The sequence below is a fragment of the Chiloscyllium plagiosum genome, unplaced genomic scaffold (genome assembly GCF_037043375.1).
Source record: "Chiloscyllium plagiosum isolate Xiang-an unplaced genomic scaffold, Cpla_swu_hap1 HiC_scaffold_3, whole genome shotgun sequence".
Lineage (NCBI taxonomy): Eukaryota > Metazoa > Chordata > Chondrichthyes > Orectolobiformes > Hemiscylliidae > Chiloscyllium > Chiloscyllium plagiosum.
The window spans coordinates 34,282,019-34,307,902 of record NW_028270141.1 but is presented as its reverse complement, the minus strand read 5'-3'; the positions used below and the strand labels follow the sequence as shown (position 1 = coordinate 34,307,902).

Genomic DNA, 25,884 nt, shown 5'->3' with positions numbered 1-25,884 from the left:
GCACAGTTTTGTGAAGGGTAGATTGTGTCTCACAAACCTTATTGAATTCTTTGAAAAGGTGATCAAGCAGGTGGATGAGAGTAAACCAGTTGATGTGGTGTATATGGATTTCAGCAAAGCTTTCAATAAGGTTCCCCACAGTAGACTATTGTACAAAATGCAGAGGAATGGGATTGTGGGAGATATAGCAGTTTGGATCAGTAATTGGCTTGCTGAAAGAAGACAGAGGTTGGTGGTTGATGGGAAATGTTCATCCTGGAGTCCAGTTACTGGTGGTCTACCGCAAGGGTCGGTGTTGGGGCCACTGCTATTCGTCATTTTTATAAATGACCTGGATGAGGGCGTAGAAGGGTGGGTTAGTAAATTTGCAAGGTAAAACAATAACTGCAGATGCTAGAAACCAGAGTCTAGATTAGAGTGGTGCTGGAAAAGCACAGCAGTTCAGGCAGCATCCGAGGTGCAGTAAAATCGATGTTTCGGGCAAAAGCCCTTCATCAGGAATACAGCCTCAAGTCCGTCAGAATTTCCTCGTAGGAGCTTTGGAAAGGGTGCAGAGGAGATTTACCAGGATGTTGCCTGTATTTCTGATGAAGGGCTTTTGCCCAAAACGTTGACTTTACTGCTCCTCGGATGCTGCCTGAACTGCCGTGCTTTTCCAGCACCACTCTAATCTAGTCAATTTGCAGACGACACTAAGATTGGTGGAGTTGTGCATAGTGACGAAGGATGTTGTAGGTTACAGAGAGACATAGATAAGCTGCAGAGCTGGGCTGAGAGGTGGCAAATGTAGTTTAATGTGGACAAGTGTGAGGTGATTCACCTTGGTCGAAGTAACCGGAATGCAAAGTACTGGGCTAATGGTAAGATTCTTGTTCGTGTAGATGAGCTGAGAGATCTCGGTGTCCATGTACACAGATCCTTGAAAGTTTCCACCCAGGTTGACAGAGTTGTTAAGAAGGAATACAGTGTTTTAGCTTTTATTAATAGAGGGATTGAGTTCCAGAACCATGACTTAATGCTGCAGCTGTACAAATCTCTGGTGCGGCCGCACTTGGAGTATTGTGTGCAGTTCTGGTCACTGCATTATAAGAAGGATGTGGAAGCTTTGGAAAGGGTGCAGAGGAGATTTAACAGGATGTTGCCTGGTATGGAGGGAAGGTCTTACGAGGAAAGGTTGAGGGACTTGAGGCTATTTTCATTAGAAGAAGGTTGAGAGGTGACTTAATAGAGACATATAAGATAATCAGAGGGTTAGATAGGGTGAACAGGAAGAGCCTTTTTCCAAATATGGTGACGGCGAGCACGAGGGGGCATAGCTTTAAAATGAGGGGTGATAGATATAGGACAGATGTCAGAGGTAGTTTCTTTACTCAGAGAGTAGTAAGGGTATGGAATGCTTTGCCTGCAACGGTAGTAGATTCACCAACTTTAAGTACATTTAAGTCGTCATTGGACAAGCATATGGACGTACATGGAATAGTGTAGGTTAGATGGGCTTCAGATTGGTATGACAGGTCGGTGCAACTTTGAGGGCCGAAGGGTTTGTACTGCACTGTAATGTTCTATGTTCTATGTGGCTAGGTGTCATATATTATTCAGTAAGACTCTTATGAAATACCTTGGGACATTTTATTACATTAAAAGCACTACATATATTGCTACAGTAAAGTCCAATTTGCTTGGAAAACTGTAGATTGACTTTATTTCATCAGTGAATACCTGACAGTGCATTTGAGATTTCGCAGTCTTGACCGAACAATGTTTGCAGCTTTTGCAAGGTATCAATGGACACAATAAGCATTCCATAACAGTTCACAGTCAGTGGACAGGCTCTCCATGCTCCAGGCACTTTAGATCTCACTGTAGGTGCAGTAAATTCCAAGAGTTGCGCAACTTTCAACACCTGATTATGGAGGTTATTAGCATTTGATCTGCAGCAGTGCTTCAGGCTTTGAATATCACACTGTTGGTGAAATAACTGCACAGAGGCTGTCATTCCATTACCAAGTCACCGTTTATTTAGAGAGTGGTGATTCCTTGACACTGATCCAGCTCCCTCAGAGCCAGCTCTCAGAATGAGCAGGATATCTGATATTCCTGTTTTTTTTGTCAGGCAGGGCTCCCTGATTGGACCAGATTAACAGCCCCAATCAGGGAACTCATAGTCCATGAGGTCCACCTGGCTGACCTCACTACAATCACTACAGTTGTCACTCTTATCAAGAGGAATGCTACGATAAGTCATTACTTCAGGGCAAACAGACTGTTCGTATGAAATGAGGAGAGGGATTTTACAGGCCTATAGTTATGTTTTTTAAGATACATATTGAACTAATACAGTTTTAAATGGCATTCCCTCTTTTAATTAATGTTCCTGTTATATGCCACATATGTTTACTCTGCACTAACAAGGTGATTGGACAGTTTAGATTTACCTCACTTGGGAACTCACTTACATGATGAGGAGACTGAGAATTCCTGGGGTCCTTCTTTATAGATATAAATACAGCTCCAAAGATGTCATCAGGGCTCAGTTGCAATTTTGACCATGGCCTATGCAGGCGCAGTTCTTTACCTCTCTGAGGTGCAGATCTTTACCTCTCTGTCAAGCTCCTGGGAAAAGGGTCCAGTGCCCTCAGAGGTTAGTTGAACTTAAGTGTGTGACCAGAAATAAGCAGGATAAGTTATTCAGAAAGCAGAATGAGGGTGCCAGGAGTTTTTTGATTAGATTAGATTACAGTGTGGAAACAGGCCCTTCGGCCCAACAAGTCCACACCGACCCGCCGAAGCGAAACCCACCCGTACCCCTACATTTACCCCTTACCTAACACTACGGACAATTTAGCATGGCCAATTCACCTGACCCTGCACATCTTTGGACTGTGGGAGGAAACCGGAGCACCCGGAGGAAACCCACGCAGACACGGGGAGAATGTGCAAACTCCACACAGTCAGTCGCCTGAGGCGGGAATTGAACCCGGGTCTCTGGCGCTGTGAGGCAGCAGTGCTAACCACTGTGCCACCGTGCCGCCCACAAATAAGGGCAAAGTTGAATAAGGGCAAAGAGTGCCAAGAGATGTGGAAGCTGGAGGTACTGGAATCTTGGTGTAGGTTGGAAATAAAACTTAAATAAAGGAAACTTTGAAAGCACTCACACACAAAAGCACACTGAAATACTTCTAAAAGCTTACGCATTGGGACAACGTTAAAAATCACGTAGCACCAGGTTATAGTACAATAGGTTTATTTGGAAAGCTTGTGCTTCCAAATAGACTTGTTGGACTATAACCTGATGTTACGTAATTTTTAACGTTGTCCACCCCAATCCAACACCGGCTCCTCCAAATCATAAACATTTGGAGTTCTGTCATTGAGAGAAAAAGCAGACCTGAACAATTGCACCTTTAGCTCATGATTTCTACAGCTTTCACTTCAATTTCACTTCAAACTTCACAATAGGTCCATTCTGCAGCCAGAAGAACAAGAAGATAAATGTGTATTAAAAATGCAGTCAGTTATATAGACGACAGCGTTGACCCATGTATTTGTAATTCTGATAAATTTCATATTTCTTGCAAGCATTACAACTTAGTTACAGCTGAGTAAAGCAATGCTGAAGTGTTTTTGCAATCACTGGTCAGATTCCCTTACGTCATATGAGCATTACCCTCTATGTCAATGTCATGTGAATGATTTGTGCCATGAGATATGTAGATTTTATTTAAAAACCGAAAGAACTGCGGATGCTGTGAGTCAGAAACAAAAACAGGATTTACTGGAAAAACTCAGCAGGTCTGGCAGCATCTGTGGAGAGAAATCAGTTCTGAGGAAAGGTCCTCAGATCAAAAAAGTTAACTCTGATTTCTCTTCACAGATGCTGCAGGACCTGCTGAGCTTTGCCAACAAATTCTGTTTTCGTTTCGGACATAAATATTTGTCTGACTAATTAGCTGAGGTGAATCCCAGAATTGTTAAAGTACAGAAGAAGCAGCATCATGTCAGACTAACAGGTCCTCCAAAAGAGCACTTCATTTAGTTCCATTCCCCAGTCTTGTCCTGTAATCCTGCATATTTTGTCTTTTCAGATAATACCCTAAATCCCTTCTGAATGGTTCATTTGAAACTGCTTCCACCATACTCTGAAATTCTGCTGAAACATCTTTGTACATATTGTGTCATGGCATTGTTGTAAAGTGGAAGATTGAGTAATTGTGCCTAACTAACCTTGACCAGTTTGCAGTAAGCAGCAAGTGAGCACTGCAGATGCTGGAGATCAGAGTTAAGAGTGTGTTGCTGGAAAAGCACAGTCGCTCAGGTAGCATCTGAGTAGCAGGAGAATCAATGTTTTGGGCATAAATCTTTCATCAGAAATTAGGCTTGTGGGCCAAAGGAGTTGAGAGATAAATGGGTGAGGGGTGGGGCTGGGAGTTAGGTAGCTGGGAATGCAATAGGTAGATGAAAGGGGGGGAGACGGTGATAGGTCAGAGAGGACGGTTGAGCAGATAGATGGGAAGGGAGATGGACAGTTTGCAGTAACCCTTTTTGTTAACTCAAGCACAGTATGCAGTGAGATAGACAGAGGGGAGAAGAGTCAGGGAAGCTCCAGCACAAACTTTATTGAACACTTTATCAAAGAAAAGCAATATTTATCAGAGTCTGCTACTGTACTTCAATTAGGGCAGCATGGTAATTCAGTGGTCAGCATTGCTTTCTTACAGCACCAGAGACCCAGGTTCAATTGCACCCTCGGACAACAGTCTGTGTGCAGTTTGCATGTTCTCCCTGTGTCTGCGTGGGTTTCCTCCAGGTGCTCCGGTTTCCTCCCACAGTCCAAAGATGTGCATGTTAGGTGGATTGGCCATGCTAAATTACCCATAGTGTTCAGGTACCTTGGTTAGGTGTGTTAACCACGGGAAACGTATGACAGGGAAAGGGTCATGAGGTGGATAGAAGTGGGAAGCCCTTCAGAGTGTCAGCATGGACTTGTTGGGCTGAATGGCCTGTTTTCAAACTGTAGGGTTGGGCTGAGGTTAGGAATAGGAAAAGTGAGCTCACCCTGTTAGGAGTTTTTTATAGGCCTCCTAATAGTCCGAGAAACGTAGAAGAAAGGATTGCGAGGATGATTCAAGAGAAGAGTGAAAGTAATAGGGTGGTTGTTATGGGGGACTTTAACTTTCCTGATATTGATTGGGAAAGCTATAGCTCAAGTTCGTTAGATGGGTCAGTGTTTGTCCAATGTGTGCAGGAGGGTTTCCTGACACAATATGTAGATAGGCCAACAAGAGGTGAGGCCATACTGGATTTGGTTCTGGGTAACGAACCAGGCCAGGTGTTAGAATTAGAGGTAGGTGAGCACTTTGGGGACAGTGACCACAATTCGGTGACTTTTACTCTAGTGATGGAGAGGGGTAAGTGTGCACTACAGGGCAAGAGTTATAGCTGGGGGCAGGGAAATTATGATGCGGTGAGACATGACTTAGGATGTGTGGCTTGGAAAAGTAAGCTTCAAGGCAAGGGCGTAATTGATATGTGGAGCTTGTTCAAGGAGCAACTATTGAGTGTCCTTGATAAGTATGTACCCGTCAGGCAGGGAGGAAAGGGTCGTGTGAGGGAGCCGTGGTTTAATAAGGAATTGGAATCCCTTGTTGAATGGAAGAGGGCGGCCTATGTAAAGATGAGGCGTGAAGGTTCAATTGGGCGATTGAGAGTTATAAGGTAGCCAGGAAGGACCTGAAGAGAGAGCTAAGAGCAGCAAGGAAGGGATATGAAAGGTCCTTAGTTGGTAGGATTAGGGAAAACCCTAAGGCTTTCTATAGGTATGTCAGGAATAAAAGAATGACTAGGGTAGGAATAGGTCCAGTCAAGGATAGTAGTGGGAAGTTGCGTGTGGAGGCTGAAGAGATTGGGGAGACACTGAATGAATACTTTTCGTCAGTATTCAATCAGGAACAGGACATTGTTGTCAATGTGAATACTGAGTCACAATTAAGTAGAATGGATGGCTTTGAGGTATGTAGAGAAGAGGTGTTGGAAATTCTGGAAAGGGTGAAAATAGATAAGTCCCCTGGGCCTGATGGCATTTATCCTAGGATTCTCTGGGAAGCAAGGGAGGAGATTGCAGAGCCATTGGCCTTGATTTTTATGTCCTCGTTGTCTACAGGAGTAGTGCCAGAAGATTGGAGGCTAGCAAATGTGGTTCCCTCGTTCAAGAAGGGGAGTAGGGATAACCCTAGTAACTATAGGCCGGTGAGTCTCACTTCTGTTGTGGGCAAAATCTTAGAGAGAATTGTAAGGGATAGGATTTATGAACATCTGGATAGGAATAATGTGATCAAGGATAGTCAGCATGGTTTTGTGAAGGGCAGGTCGTGCCTCACAAACCTTATTGAATTCTTTGAGAAGGTGACTAAGGAGGTGGACGAGGGGAAAGCGGTAGATGTGGTGTATATGGATTTTAGTAAGGCGTTTGATAAGGTTCCCCATGGTAGACTACTGCAAAAAATACGCAGGTATGGCATTGAGGGTGATTTGGAGGTTTGGATTAGGAGTTGGCTGGCTGGAAGAAGACAGAGGGTAGTAGTTGATGGCAAAGGTTCATCTTGGAGTGCCGTCACTAGCGGTGTTCCGCAAGGATCTGTTTTGGGACCATTGCTGTTTGTCATTTTTATAAATGACCTGGAGGAGGGGTTAGAAGGTTGGGTGAACAAGTTTGCGGATGATACGAAAGTCGGAGGAGTTGTAGACAGTGAGGAAGGATGTGGCAGGTTACAGCGGGATATAGATAAGCTGCAGAACTGGGCAGAAAGGTGGCAAATGGAGTTCAATGTAGCTAAGTGTGAGGTGATTCACTTTGGTAAGAGTAACAAAAAGATGGGGTACTGGGCTAATGGTCGGATACTTGGTAGTGTGGATGAGCAGAGGGATCTTGGTGTCCATGTACACAGATCTTTGAAAGTTGCCAACCAGGTAAATAGTGCGGTGAAAAAGGCATATGGCGTACTGGCTTTTATTGGTAGAGGAATTGATTTCCGAAGTACTGATGTCATGTTGCAGTTGTATAAGACTCTGGTGCGGCTGCATCTGGAGTATTGTGTGCAGTTTTGGTCGCCATACTATAGGAAGGATGTGGAGGCACTGGAACGGGTGCAGAGGAGGTTTACCAGGATGTTGCCTGGTATGGTAGAAAGATCGTATGAGGAAAGGCTGAGGCACTTGGGGTTGTTTTCATTGGAGAAAAGAAGGTTTAGGGGTGACTTGATAGAGGTGTACAAGATGATTAGGGGTTTAGATAGGGTCGACAGTGAGAATCTTTTTCCACGTATGGAGTCAGCTATTACAAGGGGGCATAGCTTTAAATTAAGGGGGGGTAGGTATAGGACAGATGTTAGGGGTAGGTTCTTTACTCAGCGAGTCGTGAGTTCGTGGAATGCCCTGCCAGTAGCAGTGGTGGACTCTCCCTCATTATGGGCATTTAAGCGGGCATTGGATAGGCATATGGAGGATAGTGGGCTAGTAGACATTCTCTACTTTGATACCAGTATCTACTTCTGACTAATGCTTTCAAGGATTCAATACAGCCTATTTTCTGATCCCTACTGCTGCTCATCTGAAAGGACTGGTAAAACTCATTCAATAAGGCTGGGACTGGCTGTTCCTCGGTCTTTGAGATTGGTTGATGTTTCAGGATCTGCAGTTGTCGATTTGAGTTCTCCTGTTATCTCGGGCTGGTTCTGCCCTTCGAATGTTCTCACTGAGGTTGTCAGTCTGGGTCTGGGTAGTCTGATAATACTCAGCATGAGGTACAAGGAGCTGGAGATCATGTACACCTCGGCTGCCAGTCTGGGGTACTCTTTGGAAATGATGTTGAGAAAAGTGCAAAATGCAAAGCAGCTGGGGATCCAGGTTGCTTCTTTCATCCTCCTCTTCACATCCTTCTCGAAGACTCTGTGGCCTGAGTCCAATACAAGCATTTGGCAGAAGATCCAATAAAGTGACTATTTTCATATTTGGAGGTCGCAGAACATGTTTTTGAACTTCAACTGTCAATGCTGTCCTTGACATGTTATGTCTCTGGCTCCCTACTGAACTGGGTGCCACCATGTCTGTGCAACCTTTTTCTATCAATGCAGCTTCACTAGAGGTGTAAACAATAGATCAATCTGAAACATTGTGGCCGTTAGCATCTGACCAGGCAGTTCCAGGCCTGTCTGGTCTCAACAGGAAGTCGATTGTCGAAGGCATGGCTGCGGGAATACTCTGTTCCAGCTCTGCAGTTTGCAAAATATGGAATCTGGATCGGTTTAAACTTGGCTTCTGCATTTCAAGTTTTATCCATACTCATGAAAATAAATCATTTTTTATGTAACAATCCTGGAGATCATTGGTCACCTGACCAGAGGGTAGATGATATGACTGGGGAAAAAAATATCCAACCAAAGCCAAGTTCCCATCTGTTTTGTATCAGATGATAATTAGAATCCCAGAATCCCTATAAATAAGGAAGCAGGCCATTCAGCCCATCAAGTCCACACCAACCGTCCAAAATGTATCCGACTCTATCCTGCATATTTTTCACTGTGGGAGGAAACCCACGTAGACCGGGGGGGGATTGTGCAAGTTCCACACAGTCACCTGAGGGTGGAAACAAAACCAGGACCCTGACACTAAGAGGCAGCAGTGCTAGCCACCGTGCCACCCAAGCTGCAGTTATGAATTTGAGAAGGGTAGTTGTTATGTAAGTGGTAAATTATGGATCATCAATTTCTGATTTGATGATGATACCTAGTTTGAAAGTGTTATGAAGGCGTATGGGGTACTGCACCTTTAAGAAAGTTGAAAGCTAGCAAGGACTTAAACAAGCACACAGAGTGCTGGAGAATTTAGAATGTAACTTTTGGTTCAGAACAGATAGCACTGCCTGGGTTGCCTGGAGACAAAAACAAATTCAAATGCAGCCAATCAGTTTAAATACCAACCTCCAATCAAGTTTGAATTTAGGATATTGACAATATTAAAAACCAATGAAATGATTGAATACTTTGGGGTATAAGGCCGGGGAAAATTGAACAGTTGAGGAGGAGAACCACCAAGTCACCAACATCTGCAGACTGCCATTAGAATATCGCTCTTAAAGGTACCTTTATCTATCAATAGCCTGTGAATCAGAAACCCTAAGAAGAAGAAAAGAAGACAGAGGAAGATATTCCAAGAGAAAATTCGATAGCTGGCTGGTTTTCAAATGTGAATGTTTCTGTAAATCTTATTCGGAGGTTTTATCGGACCAGTATTGTAGAGGGGAAGGTAAAAGATAGGTTAGAGAAAGGAATTGTAAATAGTTGTTAGTTAATTATTCTCTGTTAGATTTAAAAAAATTAAAGTTGCTAATTTTTACTTTAAATAATCACTTTTGGGATAGCCCTTTGCATCTCAAATTTTCACAGATTACACAGGGTGAATTTTTTCTGTGTGTCGGGTTTAAATTAGCAGAGGGGCTTACCCCATGTCGTAACAAAAGAAAGGGGTGGCATAGTGGCTCAGTGGTTAGTACTGCTGCCTCACAGCGCCTGGGTCTGGGGTTCAATTCCCACCTTGGGCGACTGTCTGTATGGAGTTCGTACATTTTCCCCAAGATTGCATCGGTTTCCTCCCACAATCCAAAGATATGCAGGTCAGGTGAACTGACCATGCTAAATTGCCCATAGTGCTAGGTGCATTAGTCAGGTGTAAATATAGAGTAGGGGAATGAGCCTGGGTGGGTTACTCTTTGTAGGGTTGGTATGGACTTGGTGGGCCAAAGGGCCTGTTTTCATACTGTAGATAATCTAATCAAAAGGGGAAAAGTATCACTGACTTAAAAATGGTTGCAGTGATCACCCAACCATAGTTTCAACAATGCTTTGTTAAAGCATTCATATACCAGAACCAGACTGGAGTGAAATTATCAGGTTATCAAATAGACTGAAACTCATCAGGTTTGAAGAAATTCATAATCTACCTCCTTATTTGATAAGCTTCATAGATTGGAAATGTAATTATTCAACTTGGAAGCAACGATCCCAGCACGGGAACATTGGAATCTGCTGTGATTCAACCAATTGCTTTGGCAGAACAAAGGAAATGGATTTGTAACTGCAACAAGGTATTGTCTCTAATCTTATTGTTATTCATTCAAGGGATGTGGAAAACATTGGCTTGTTGTCTCATTTTGCCCATCAATTGCCCTTTATATGCTAAACCAGGGAGGATTCACCTCTCCCCACCTGAATGTGACATAGTTCTCTAACTGTTTTGAATCATGTTAAGAGGTTTTTAAGAATTGATTGGGCTGAATCTTACCATTTTCTGTCTACTGGGCAAGTCACTTCAGATTTTGTGGAGTGATTGTCACTGCAAGATTGTGTGTTTTCTCACTGTATCTTACCAAGCTCATCACTTTAATTGCTGTTGAGTACTCGTGACCCTATTTCATGCCCTCTTTCCACTCCATGTACCATTCATGGAGGAACTCACCACTCAGTAGGGGTCCTCCATAAAATCAGCATCCCTTGGGGCTGTCCTATCTTTCAAAAGCCACTGCACACATGCAAGAGAGCTGCCATCTGTGGGTTCAGCTGTTTAGGCATCTGAAAAAGTGACCCAGTCAGGGAGATTGACACCATGCTTCCCAGAGAGAGTCCTGGAGGTCCTTGTGGGATGGAATGGTGGAGAAAGAGAGAAATCTTCTTCCCAGAGGAGAAACTGAAGAGGCCATCTACTACACAATGCCAGTCTGATCAGAGAACACTACCCGGGTCAGTGCCATCAACAAGGTGAGGAGGATGGGGCACAAGTGTCCAGTACAGGGGAGATCCGTGTTGCTCAATCGAAGAAAAAGGAAGGGAAAAATGCATTAATATCAGGTGTAGATAATGGCTGGAAAACTTGTCCATAGGTTGTCATTGCTATATCTGATGTCAATTGGTTTGTTTATTATACTGTTTCCATAGATTAAAGTACTTTAGCCAGAGTAATAATGTTAGTTAGCAATTATTAACTTGCTGACCATGTTGCCCACTTTTAATATAGAAATTTATAACTGTAATTGAACAAGATTTACTCATCTCTTTAATATGTGATTGATCTATCCACAACAACCCCAAAACAGGCGTGTCTGTAGTTTGGAGAAGTATAGTAGAATCTTACTAGGCTCTGGCCAATGTCTACTATGGTGAAATATGTGGTAGAGTTGGGTGAGATGGTTGTCTTAAATCATTTAGAAAGCAGCTCTGTCTTTGAAATGTCTTTCTCAGCCAAAGGTAAATACATAGTTTTAAATTTCATAAACCATTGTGTTTCACCATTCATGTAGTTGTCCCTGTCTCTGTTGAGGCTGTAGAAGTTTCTTAGTGCTCTGTGGCATTACTCCTTGACTATTAGCAGGATGCAATGGGTGGAAGACTGTGCTGATCAGCAACTGCATCATGTGGGAGATAAGGTGATAATGTGTATGCATGGTATTGGCTCACTCTGACATCTTTAGTTGTTCTCCTCTTTACTGCCCACTGTTTGGCTAGCTTTGTAGATAGGATTGTATATCTCCAGTGTTTCCCTAGCAGTGATGGTGACAGGGAGGTACATAGTTGATTAAATGTGGGTGACAATGATGAGCAAGTTGATAATTGCTAACTAGCATCATCACTCTGGCTAAAGTATTTTAATGTAATAACCTTTGCATTGTCTAATAATAAGAATCAATGGCCTGTCAGCAAAGGAAATTCCAGTGAAGTCCTTATCAATTACAAATAACTAAACCTAATTGACAAATTTATACCTTTTTCCCTAGTGTGTTATCTACTAATTAAAGGTAACCATTACTGATTAAATCAGTCACAAGAATTTATCATTAAGCAGAATATGTATGAGAGCCCTTCATTCCTCATGATAGACAGCATATGAATTACAAATAACTGATGTTATCTGTACTAATTAAGCAAGAAATACAAGCAAATTGTGCAGTGATCATTATACTAATAAGTCCAGCCAAAAGAACACTGAATGCATGGCAGCAAATTACGGTACTGGTCCTCATAGGCCCTGATGTGTTGCGCGTTTTATGCAGGTGCTTCACAAGGAAAATGATGACATTAAATGCAAAGATCTAAATGTACAAAAGAAATGGTAACCATAAACCTTTTATAAGACTGCAGCTGTAACAAGTTCAAATGGAGCAACTTCAGACTTGACTACTTCATAAATAACTGAATGCAAATATACCAAGAGGATAGCAAAGGGCACTTAGAAAAAAGTGAAAATAACATCTTAATAAGGCTTTACCATTTAAACCTCAATTAAATGCAATTAAACATTCATAAACTATTCCATTACTTAAGCATACTCGTAAAAAATGAAAATACATATCATAAAGATAACAGTCATTATTTATTATTTCCAATGAATAAGCATTAATATGGTGCTGCACTTGATATTTATTAAACGATTTATTGTTCTCTTTATACTGTTTGGGTATCTGCCCAGAGATTTGTTTGTTTTATGTTGTCTCCAAGCAAGAAATAACTCAAATTGCTCTAGGAGGAATATATAACACAGGCATGTAAAGACCTAACAGTTCCTTTGGTGAAGTTTTTTAAAGCTGATTATCATACTTGTTATCTGATGGAACAATTATGATATCTAGCAGCATAGTAACATCAAATTAGAATCTATATTGTAACACGATTTATTTTTATCTGTTGAATTTCAACTCTGGTGAGATCTCTTAACTTTGCATATCAGTATTTTATTAATTGATTAAACAGTCAACTCAGAGGAAATAAATGAGAGAAAATGGATTAATGATAACATGACATGGCTTATGTTTATATATAGTAGTAACATTCACATCTGCAGGATATCCCAAAACATTTTACCACCAATTGATTAATTCTTTAATGCAGTCACTGTGAGCAAGCTACCCCCTTTTTTGCCTAATTTCTTTAGATTAGATTAGATTCCCTACAATGTGGAAACAGGCCCTTCAGCCCAACCAATCCACACCGACCCTCCGAAGAGTAACTCACCCAGACCCATTTCCCTCTGACTAATGCACCGAGCACTATGGGCAGTTTAGCATGGCCAATTCACCTGACCTGCATATCTTTGGATTGTGGGAGGAAACCGGAACACCCGGAGGAAACCCACGCAGACACGAGGAGAATGTGCAAACTCCACACAGGCAGTCACCCAGGGCTGGAATCGAACCTGGGACCCTGGTGCTGTGAGGCAGCAGTGCTAACTGCTGAGCCACCATGTAGAAAATCATTGCCAGGGTGGGATGGATCTTTGAGAATGCTGGCGGCCTTTTCTTGACAGCGGGCCTGGTAGATGGATTCTATAGCTTGGAGATTGGCTAGGCCGAGTTCACCACTCTCCGTAACCGTCTCCGATCTGGAATGGTACAATTGCCATACAAGGTAGTGATACATCCAGACAGAATGCTCTCGATGGTGCACCTATAAAAGTTGGCAAGGGTATTTGCCATCATGCCAAATGTCCTCAGCTGCCTGAGGAAGAAGAGAAATTGTTGGGCCTTTGTAACCAGTGCGTCTACATGAAGAGTCCAAGAAAGCTTGTTATGGATGACCACTCCCAGGAGCTTGACACTCTCCACCCATTCCACCTCTGTGCTGTTAATGTATAGGGGGACATGAGTAACATCCTGCCGAAAGTCAATAATGAGTTCCTTGGTTTTGCTGGCATTGAGAGCTAGGTTGTTCTCAGTACACCATTATTCCAGGTCTTCCACCTCCAGTCCATAGTCTGTTCCGTTGCCATCTAAGATTCGACCAACTATGATGGTGTCATCACTGAACATGTAAATGACATTAGTCAGGTATTTGGCGATGCAGTCATGGGTATACAGTGAGTACAGTAGGGGGCTGAGTATGCACCTCTGGGGGGGGGGGGGGGGGGGGGGCTCCAGTGATGAGTATTAGCGAGGATGAAATATTGTCCTCAATCTTCACTGATTGTGGCCTGTGGGTCAGGAAACTGAGGATCCAGTTGCAGAGAGTGGGGCTTAGTCTGAGATCACTAAGTTTAGTAGCAGTCTCAAGGGGATAATAGTGTTGAACAGCACTTATAAGGCATCTGGATGGGTATATGAATAGGAAGGGTTTAGGGGGATATAAGTCAAATGCTGGCAAATGGGATTAGATTAATTTAGGATATCTGGTTGGCATGGACATGTTAGACTGGAGGATCTGTTTCTGTGCTGTACATCTCCATGACTCTGAGTGTCAGAGGTTCTATTCACTCTGAGAGCTAGTTCTGAAGGGGCAACACTAAAGGCAAGGACTGTTCATGTGCAAATAAAGGATGACTTGTAACAGGATACTGGTCCCTGTGGAGTTACGAAGCATTAATATTACTCAGAGTTTCAATCTGGAATGATCAGGTTCATTAGACTTTAGAAATGAGGTTATTTGGGTTATTGTCCAATATTGATGCTGTTTGAAGATGTAAAAAGAAAGTAGAAAACCAAAAATGGTCTTTCTTTACCTTACAGAATCATTCCAGTTCTGAAAAAGGGTCACTGGATCCAAAATGTTAATTCTATCTTTTCTCCACAGATGTTGTCAGATCTGCTGAGTTTCTCCAACATTCTCTGTTTCTGTTAATTATAGATCACAATCCGATTAATGCCTGTAAGATAACTGTATCAGCAATGATGTCTTATCAATTGATATTACAATGTTGAAGTGAGATAAGGATGGATACAATTTGACTTTTAATAATCGATATGTATTCATTCTGAGAGTATGCTGTTGATGATTGTATTGAGAGTGGTTAAAATGTTCTTAATGAATTCTTCCTGTTCACATGGTATTTAATCTTTCAGGGGAGAAAGAATGAGGATCAATTTATAAAAAACACGCATGAATCACTGGTGAAGAATTTCTCCCCTGGCCATTTATTTTGAAAGTAAAAGCCACCAACAATGTAGACCAATCAGAGATGGCACCACTGCACATACAGCCAGCAGTGAGTTACCTGGAAGTCTGCAACATTGTCTCTGGGTCTGAATAAGTCTCAAGGCATCAGATCAAATGTGACCAAGAGAACTTCCCACTGATTACTATCTCACACATCTCTGTATTGAAAGTCAGTTAGAAGAAGATTTGAAGAAGGCAAGGTAGCAGATTTCAATATCCATCATAAGGAGTGGCTCATTAGCACCACTCCTGACTGAGCCAGCTTGATTAGCTGTTAACCTATCTGTTGGGCTGGGTCTGCAGGAGATGAGGGAACCAAGAGAAGAAAAAATTTACTTGACCATGTCCTCACTAATCTATCTGTTGCAGATACATCTGTCCATGGCAGTATTGTTATGAAGATGTGGGTGTACTGTACCTTTAAGAGAGTTAAAAGCTAGCACAACTACCTGACAGCACCAAGTGTTCTGAACAAGATATAATGTAACCTTTTGGTCCAGTAGCTAGGGTAGCTAGTTGCCTGGAAACAATAAAACAGATTCGAGTTAGGCCAATCAGTTTAAATTATACCATGAAAAATACCAAACTCCAATCAAGTTTGAATTTAGTATATTGACAATCTTAAAAGCCAATGACTCAATCCAATACTTTGGGAGTACAAGACTGTGGAAAATTGAACATTTGGGAAGAGAACTTCCAAGCCACCTGCATCTGCAAACTGCCCAGAGATTGGCTCTTTTAAAGGTAACTTTGGCGATCAGTAACCTGTGAAACAGAAATCACTAAGAAGAAGAAAAGAAGACCGAGGAAGATATAAAGAGAAGGTTCGACATCTGGCTGGTTTTGAAAATTTTAGTTTTTGAGAAATCTTAATCGGGGGTTTGATCAGACTAGTATTATAGACTAGTATTATTACATCATTTACTGCATCTGCTGCACCTGATGTGGCCTCCTCTATATTGGGGAGACAGGCCGCCTACTTGCGGAACGTTTCAGAGAACACCTCTGGGACACCCGGACCAACCAACCCAACCACCCCGTGGCTCAACACTTCAACTCCCCCTCCCACTCCACCAAGGACATGCAGGTCCTTGGACTCCTCCATCACCAGACCATAGCAACACGATGGTTGGAGGAAGAGCACCTCATCTTCCGCCTAGGAACCCTCCAATCACAAGGGATGAACTCAGATTTCTCCAGTTTCCTCATTTCCCCTCCCCCCCACCTTGTCTCAGTCCCAACCCTCGAACTCAGCACCACCTTCCTAACCTGCAATCTTCTTCCTGACCTCTCCGCCCCCACCCCCACTCCAGTCTATGACCCTCACCTTAACCTCCTTCCACCTATCGCATTTCCAAAGCCCCTCCCCCAAGTCCCTCCTTCCTACCTTATATCTTAGCCTGCTTGGTACACTCTCCTCATTCGTGAAGAAGGGCTCATGCCCAAAACATCGATTCTCCTGCTCCTTATATGCTGCCTGACCTGCTGTGCTTTTCCAGCAACACATTTTCAGCTAGTATTATAGAAGGGAAAGTAAAAGGTAGATTCGAGGAAGGAGTTGTAAATAGTTGTTAGTTAATTATACTTTAAGAAATAAGGTTGTTAATTTTTACTTTAAATAGTTCTTGGCCTCTCAAATGTTTGCAGATTACTACATGGAATAAACCTTTTCTATGTTGCTGGTTTAAATTAAGCAGGAGAGTTTACCCCGTGATGTAACAGTATTGGTAGGGGTGACCACAGCACCGTCCTTGTAGAAGTGGCCTGTTAAGATGCATTCCATCATGTTATGTGATGTTACCACCACATTAACTAGGATTGTTCTGAAATAGATATAGCAAGTCAAGACTGAGCAACTGTGGGTCATCAGCAGTGGAGGAATTGTAGCCAACCACTCTAACATTAGAATTAAGCTGAGGTATCAATCCTAGTTCAATGGAAATCATATGAAGGTATACTATGAGTAGCATCATGCATACCTAAGAACAGGTGGCACCTAGCACTTGTACTCCAAAAGGCAGAAGCAGCATACAATAAACAGAATGAACCAATCCACAGCCAACAGATAAACTTTGTCGTCCTGCCATAGTCAGCTGTGAAGGGTGGTTCAAAATTAGATAACCAACAGGAGGAAGAGGGACCACAATTATCTTCATCCTCAATGATGGAGGACCTTGCACAGCATTGCACAAGACAAGACTGAAACATTTGCAACAATCTTCAGTACATAGTGCAGACCTTTTCCTGGAATTACCCACATTTCTGATGCCAGTCTTCAATCAATTTGATTCACTGCATGCATAAAATGAAAGTGATGTAAATTTCAAAGGCTGTGGATGATAGTTAAAAAAAAGATTTATACCCCATGATTATTAATTCCCTTGGTTTAGCTGTTCCAGATAGACACAGCATTGACATTTTATTGGCAGGAGAGAAAATTATCTACAACAAGCAGGACAAATCTAACCCAGCTGTTCATCACTCTAGCAAAGTGATAGAAGGAGTCATCAACAGTGTTACCAAGTGGCATCTGCTCAGCAATAACCTGCTCACTGATATCAGAACCATCAGGCGACTGACTGTGTGGAGTTTGCACGTTCTCCCCGTGTCTGCGTGGGTTTCCTCCGGGTGCTCTGGTTTCCTCCCACAGTCCAAAGATGTGCAGGGTCAGGTGAATTGGCCATGCTAAATTGCCCGTAGTGTTAGGTAAGGGGTAAATGTAGGGGTATGGGTGGGTTCGCTTCGGCGGGTCGGTGTGGACTTGTTGGGCCGAAGGGCCTGTTTCCACACTGTAATGTAATCTAATCTACTCAACTTTTGACTTCATTACAGCATTGGTCCATAAATCAACAGAAGAGTAGAACTCAAGAATTGAGGTGAGGGTGAAGGCAGTTGACATAATGGCAGCATTTCCCAGAGTGTGGCATTAAGAAGCCCGAATAAAACTGAAGATAATCCAGTCAAAGGTCAGATTCAGTGGAAAAATTCACAACTGGTGGCAGTTATACTAGCACAAGGGAAGATGGTTTTGGTTGTTGAAGGTCAATCATTTCAGACTTGAGAAATCTTTGCAGGAGCTCCTTTTGATTGGGTTCTAGTCCCAACCATCTTCACCTGCTTCATCAATTATCTGCCGTTCATCTCAAGGTCAGATTGGCAATGGTCAAGGATGTTCCTCTCTATTCCTCAGATGTTGAAGCAGTTTGTGTCCAAATGCAGCAATACCTGAACAACATGCAGGCTAGGGCAGAGAAGTATCAAGTAACATTCACATGACACATGTCAGTTAATGGCAAACTTCAATTTTAAAAATCACCTCTCCTTGACATTCAATGGCATCACAACTGAAGAATCTCCCACTATCAACATCCAAGGGATATTATTGGTCTGAAACTGAACTGGACCCAGTCATATAAATATTGTAGCTGAGATTTTGCAGCAAATAACTAACCTGCTGACTCTTCAAAGCCTGTCTGCAATCTGTAGGCATGAGTTAGGAGAGTGTTGAAAAGTGCTCCACCACTGAACTACTATGGCAGCATCTACAAACTGCACTGCACTAACTCACCCCCAAGGGTCGTTCAACAGCACTTCATAAACCATGACAAAGTGTAGGCACTTAGAAGGACAAGGGCAGCTGATGCATGGGCGTGCCTCTCTTACAAATTTCCCCTCAAACTACACACCATTCTGACTACTTCTGAACTATATTGTTCTTTTCATTTTAGTGGGTCCAATCCATTCAACTCCTTAGCAACAGCATTGTGGATCTACCTAACACTATGGTCTGTTCAAGTGGACAACTCACCATCATCTTCTCATGGCCAATTAGACATAGGCACTAAATGTTCTGCTAGCCAATGATGACCGTATTCCATCAAAGCATTTGATAGAAAATGGCCTGAGAGAAGGAGTTGCACAAATATGTAAATTAGATACAGAACTAGGCCATTTGGCCCCTCATGTCTACTGTGCTATTCAATAAGATAGTGGCTGAATTGTTTGTGATTTGAATTCTTTAGATTACTTACAGTGTGAAAACAGGCCCTTCAGCCCAACAAGTCCACACCGACCCTCTGAAGAGCAACCCACCCAGACCCATTCCCCTACATTTACCCCTTCACCTAACACTACAGGCAATTTAGCATGGCCAATTCACCTAACCTGGACATTTTTGGATTGTGGGAGGAAACCCACACAGATACAGGGAGAATGTGCAAACTCCACACAGACAGTTGCCTGAGGTGGGATTTGAAGCCAGGTCTCTGGTGCTGTGAGGCAGCAGTGCTAACCACTGTGCCACTGTGCCACACCATTCTGCATTGCCATCTGCTCCCTTGATAAACTTTGATTCCCTTTCCTTAAAATTCCTTCCACTGCCTTCTGAGGCAGAGAGTTCCACAGTTGTACAACAGTGTGAGAGAGACGTAAAAAACTCCTTGTCTCTATTGTAAAACAGTGATCCCTAATTTTTAGATGGTACCTCCCAGTTCTGGACACATCTATTCTGAAGAAGGGTCACTGGACCTGAAACATTAACTCTTTTGTCTCTCCACAGATGTTGCTAGACCTGCTGAGGTTTTCCAGCAATTTGTGTTTTTGTTTTTGTTTCTACAAAAGAAAACATCACTTTTATCTCCACCTGTTCAGGATCTGATATACTTGAATCAAGTCGCTTCTCACTCTTCCAAAATTGTGTGGAAAAGAGCCTTTCCTCATAAAATTAGGCTCTTATTGCATCTATCAGTTTAACAAATCTCATTTGTGCAGCCTCAATGTGATTATGTACTAAATAAGGAGACCAAAACTACACACTGTATTTGAGATTTCATTTCACCAAAGCTCTGTATAACAAAAGCAGAATATACTTACATTTATGTTTGATTTCTTGTGTACTAAAGTTAAAAATCAAACAACATCAGATTATAGTTCAACGGGTTTATTTGGAAGTACAGGTGCACAATCCTTTATCTGATATGCTCAGGACCAGCTGGTTTTCGGAATTCAGAATTTTTTGAATTTCAGAATAAATGACAGTTTGATCATGAAATTTTAAAAAAATCTTACTGGAGGAGCAGACTCACTGAGTTAAACGGGACCGTGAATTGAGGCCTTCCAGTGCTGGGCCACACCCCCCCCCCACGCCACATCTGAGTGACATGCACCAAGTTGGTGTTGACTTGGGTTAACTGTTTGCAGGCCAAACAACCTTGTTAGTGAGAAAAGCTTCACCAAAAAACCTTCCAAATTTGGAGTTTTTCAGATTTCAGGATTTCGGATAAAGAGTTGTCTACCTGTATTAGTTTTCAGAATGTTGCTCCTTCATCACGTAGCTGTGGAGCAGGATCATAAGACACAGAATTCATAGCAAAAGACCACAGTGTCATGCAATTGAAAGGATATATTGAAAAAAACCTATATTGCTGTTAAGTCTTTCATCTTTTAGAACTGGTAGCAGGTTTCGGTTCATTAATATGTAAATCCCAAAACTTCTTTTAAGTCAGATTCTTGAGATAACTTTTATAAAAATAGGTGACATCTCAGCCCAGACAATGCATTAAAGGTGTGAGGTTAGAGTCTGTCTGTATCTCAATCTTGAGTCAGACTGGTTCTATTTCCAAAGTTGAAATTTATAAAATGTTATATGGATTGACTGCCTGCATTGAGTGCCTGCAGATTGTGTGATTTTTGAAGAAAATAGAGTGTATCTACAATTCTGCAAATGCAAATTCACCTCCCGGACTTATGTGTGTGTGTGCATGTAAGGGGGCGAGAGAGACAGAGAGCAAGAGAGAGACAGAGAAAGAATGTGTGTGTGTGTGTGTTTGCACGTGTGTGTTTGACAGAATGTGTGAGTGAGTGTGTAGGAGTAAAAACTTGTGAGAGGGTATATGCGTAGGTGTGAGTGTGGGTGATGTACATGTATGCATCTGTGAGAGTGTGTGTGTGTGTGAGAAAGGGTCTGTGTGAGTGTGTTAGTATGTAAGAATGTGTGTGTATTTGTACTTGTGTGTGAGTGTATAGTATAGTGGGGTCACCTGTGGTGTGACATGCACTCAAGGTCCTGGTTGAAGCTATCTTCATGGGTACTGAACTTGGCTATGAGCTACTGCTTGGCCACTATGCATTGTTGCATATCCCGAAGGTGTCTTGGAGGATGGTTACCCGAAGATCTGAGGCCAAATGTCCCTGACCGCTGAAGTGTTCCCCCACTGGGAGGGAACATCTGTCTGGCATTTGGATTAAAGGATAGCATCATATTAGTCTTCTTGATTATGTGCTCTGCCTTTGTGCCTCTCCCTTTAGCCACTAATACATTAGAATACCCAGATCCCTCTACACACTGAAATTCTACAATCATTCTCTTTTTATGAAATACTCAGCTACTTTATTTTTTCTGCCAAAGTGAATATTTTCACATTTTCTCACATTATTCTCCATGTACCAGATTTTTGCCCATTCACTCAACCTATGCAACTTTCTTACGTTCCCTTCACAACATCATTTTGAACTCATCTTTGTCTAACTTGCAGATTTAGCCACCATGCCTTCACTTCCCTCATCCAAGGCATTGACATAAATTGTAAAAATCTGAAGCCCAAACATAGGACCTTTAAGGGACTCTACTGATCACATTCCTAAAAAGACCCATTTATGCATGCTCTCTGCTTTCTGCCAGCCAGCGAATCTGCTATTCCCTACAAGGTGAGCTCCTACTTTACGTGGTAACCTTTTCTTCGGCATTTTGTCAAAAGCCAAGGGCATCTACAAAGTTCCCGTTATCTATAGCAGATGTGATTCATTCAATTGACTCGAATAATTTAGCTAAATATAATTTCCTTTTCATAAAACTGTGTTGACTCTTTCCAAATTTCTTGAGTTTTCCTAAGTGCCCGACAGTGAGCTCTTTATGATCAACTGTAACACTTTCCCCATGTCAAGCCAACTAGTCATTGGTTTGCCTCCCTTAATGTGACCTTACTTTTCATCTCTTGATTCGGCCATGATAACAGCAACTTACTTTCGGTTTACTTCAAAAAGATCGAGGAAGAATCGAATGAATTATCCAGTCCTAATAACGTAACTGCTTCTACCTACCCTTAAAACAATTTAATTAGCATTAGTCCTTTCAGTTCTTAGTCTTCTGGATGAATACTAATTGCATTTTTAGGACATATTGCAAGCAATTCTGAATGCATTTCCCCTGTTTTATTCAAAAAAGAAATAATGAGTTGGAGGTAACCCCTAATTTTAATCTGCACAGGCTTTTCAATGACCTTATTCTGTAGCTCTCAAATTGCCCAACTGGGAAGTTAGTTTCTAATTTGTTACAGTACAGCTGACTATAGGCAGCTTGATGTTTAAAATTAAAATTTGCCTTCATTACTGAGACATGGAGCGGTTGTTATAGTAACCAATTGGAAACCACTTTTAGACAAACTGAGAGAGACAGAACACAAATATTTTAAAACATATTTCCCGTAAGATTAAGATTTCATATGACAACACTCCAATCATTTTTTAAAGAATGTTTCCTCAGTCTACTTAACATAATAGCTATATTTTTATAGAAGTGGAAAATCCAACATGCATTTTGTCGTCATTTAAGATACCATCACATTTGCATGTTCATTTATTTCCATATTTTTGCACTTAATTAGTTGAATTTACATTTTCAGGAAACAAATACAAACTAAACAATGGACAATTAGCAAGTGGCAGTACTAAACACAAATCATCAAGTTGAAAGAATTACAAATTAAAAATGGAAATCTTAACACTAGCTGGAGAGTAGGTTTAAAGAGGAAAGCAATTAAATTGCTGTAAATAATTTTGTCAGTTTTCAATTGACTATTTTCTTTTTCTGTGTGAATGTACGCAGCTACAAAAAAAGTTATAATGCAACCACTGTATTAAAACTGCATAATTTTAAAAGAAAATAAGAAAGCTCAGTTGAACAATTGGTTATTGATGTTGGAAAGTTTGAAAGTTATTCTCAAATCAGCCTGTCATTTTGTGTGGAATCTTAGGTTTATAATGAAAGTTACAACTTGGATCTGGGTGCGTGTTGGATGTTTGATCTTCTGGGAATGATTGAATGACAATGAAAAGATGCACAATGAGATGAACGCATGGAGTAATGATAAACTGAAGAACTGGCACCACAGGGGGTCAGTGAAAGTTGTGGAAACATCGAAGAAAGTAGCCCAGATGTGAGTGAAATGGTATGATCATCTGTTGCAGAGAGGGAGGAAATGTGGTAACATGAGGTTTGATGGATTGCAGGAAGAGGAAAGGAAAGCGTGAGATCAGATTGAAAGCTGCAATGACAAGAAACATGTGTAATGGGACTGGAACAAGACTGATTAATTGTCAGGAGGAGATGGAGAAGGGTGATCAGCCAAAAGGTAAAGTGAAGATGCCCAAATGCTTTTCATAACAAAAAAAACAACAACATCTCGTCTACATCCCGCACCGCCGCCCTCAGACCCCACCCCTCCAACCGTAACAAGGACAGAACGCCCCTGGTGCTCACCTTCCACCCTACCAACCTTCGCATAAACCAAATCATCCGCCGACATTTCCGCCACCTCCAAATAGACCCCACCACCAGGGATATATTTCCCTCCCCACCCCTTTACACCTTCCGCAAAGACCGTTCCCTCCATGACTACCTGGTCAGGTCCACGCCCCCCTACAACCCACCCTCCCATCCTGGCACTTTCCCCTGCCACCACAGGAACTGTAAAACCTGCGCCCACACCTCCTCCCTCACTCTATCCAAGGCCCTAAAGGAGCCATCCACATCCATCAAAGTTTTACTTGCACATCCGCTAATATCATTTATTGTATCCGTTGCTCCCGATGCGGTCTCCTCTACATTGGGGAGACTGGGCACATCCTAGTAGAGCGCTTTAGGGAACATCTCCGAGACACCCGCACCAATCAACCACACCGCCCCGTGGCTCAACATTTCAACTTCCCCTCCCACTCTGCTGAGGACATGGAGGTCCTGGGCCTCCTTCACTGCCGCTCCCTCACCACCAGACGCCTGGAGGAAGAACGCCTCATCTTCCGCCTGGGAACACTTCTACCCCAGGGCATCAATGTGGACTTCAACAGTTTCCTCATTTTCCCTTCCCCCACCTCACCCTAGTTCTAAACTTCCAACTCAGCAATGTCCCCATGACTTGTCCGGACTTGTCCTACCTGCCCATCTCCTTTTCCACCTATCCACTCCACCCTCTCCTCCCTGACCTATCACCTTCACCCCCTCCCCCACTCACCCATTGTACTCTATGCTACTCTCTCCCCACCCCCACCCTCCTCTAGCTTATCTCTCCACGCTCCAGGCTCACTGCCTTTATTCCTGATGAAGGGCTCTTGCCCAAAACATCGATTTCGAAGCTCCTTGGGTGCTGCCTGAACTGCTGTGCTCTTCCAGCACCACTAATCCAGAATCTGGTTTCCAGCATCTGCAGTCATTGTTTTTACCTCGTTGATTTTAACCCTACTGTGAATCCTCTTGCAAGGATGCCTGCCTTGAAGAAGTTTTCCTCCTCTCTCTACAAGAATCTCAGGGAGTCCCTCTCCCACTGCAACTCTCAGGTCATTTCCTCTGCCCTGAAGCTCTTCAACCATATCGTGAACCAAACTCGCTACCACAGCCACATTTGCTTCCTCAGTGCCTGCCTCCACAACCAACTCATCCCACACGGACTCCGGACCACCTTTAAACCAGCAGAGTTTGGACCCGAACAGGACAAACAGTACAGACTACAGATTCAAAAACACCAGCAACAGTTCTCCTTCAAGATCCTCCGCTCCACGCTTGCAGCAATGCACCGGCACTTAACCTCTCTACAGTCAGCCCTGCCTCAGCTGAGGGCCACACTCTCTCAGAATTGCAAAGGACCCACTCTGTACTACATCCTCAGGAGAATTCATACTCTCAACAAACAGTATTTCAATTCCATCTCAAACATCAAAAACTGTAAGTACAACAAACTTTTATCCACCCACCTCCATAACCAGCGCTCCTCAAACATTCCAGAAGATTCCCCTAGCCTCGGAACCTATTCCGCCATTAGCCATGCGGCTAATACAGCTGCCACCCCCCACGCTGATTGATGATGTCACTTCCGCCCCATCATGGCCACTCCCACAACCACTTCCAAATCCTCACAATTCCTCATGCATCACACAGGACATCACTTCCGGCCCTCACATCATCGCTGATGCCACATGCTCAGTGACTTCCGCCACCCCTACTGCCGTTGTCACCACCACTTCCGCCCCCACCAGCGGCACTCACCTGAATTCTGCTGACATGCCCCCCATAGACCCCACTGTCACTATCCCCACACACCAGAACCCCGAGGGGAACACTACCCCTGCTCATGACTCCACCCCCATTCCCCCCACCATCACATCCACTCCAGTTACAGGTTCCGCCCCCACTCCCAGCTCTACACCCACACCAGATCCGAGCTCCCAGCCCTGCCGAGTTTTCACCATCCCTCCAGACCTTCCCCTCACTGAGAACAAAGATCAGTCCTCAGCAAAGGACTCACCTTCATCCCCCTCCGTCCACGCATCAATGAATTTAATACACACCGTGACGTCGAACAATTCTTCCGTCGCCTCCGTCTCCGAGCTTACTTTCATAATCAGGACTCCCGCCCACCTTCCGAGGACCCCTTTGCCCACCTCCAACACACTGCATCCACCTGGACACCCCGCGCTGGCCTATTACCTGCACTCGACCTCTTCATTTCCAACTGCCGCCGGGACATTAACCGCCTCAACGTGTCTACCTCCATCCCCCACTCCAACCTCTCACCCTCACAACGTGCAGCCCTCCAATCCCTCTGCTCCAATCCCAACCACACCATCAAGCCAGCGGACAAAGAGG

General features: G+C 43.0%; 1 pseudogene; it reads right to left on the bottom strand.

The window, feature by feature from the left end:
- Positions 1–21,003: 21,003 nt before the first annotated feature.
- Positions 21,004–25,884, bottom strand: part of LOC148150546 (uncharacterized) — a 304,501-nt pseudogene continuing 299,620 nt past the window's right edge.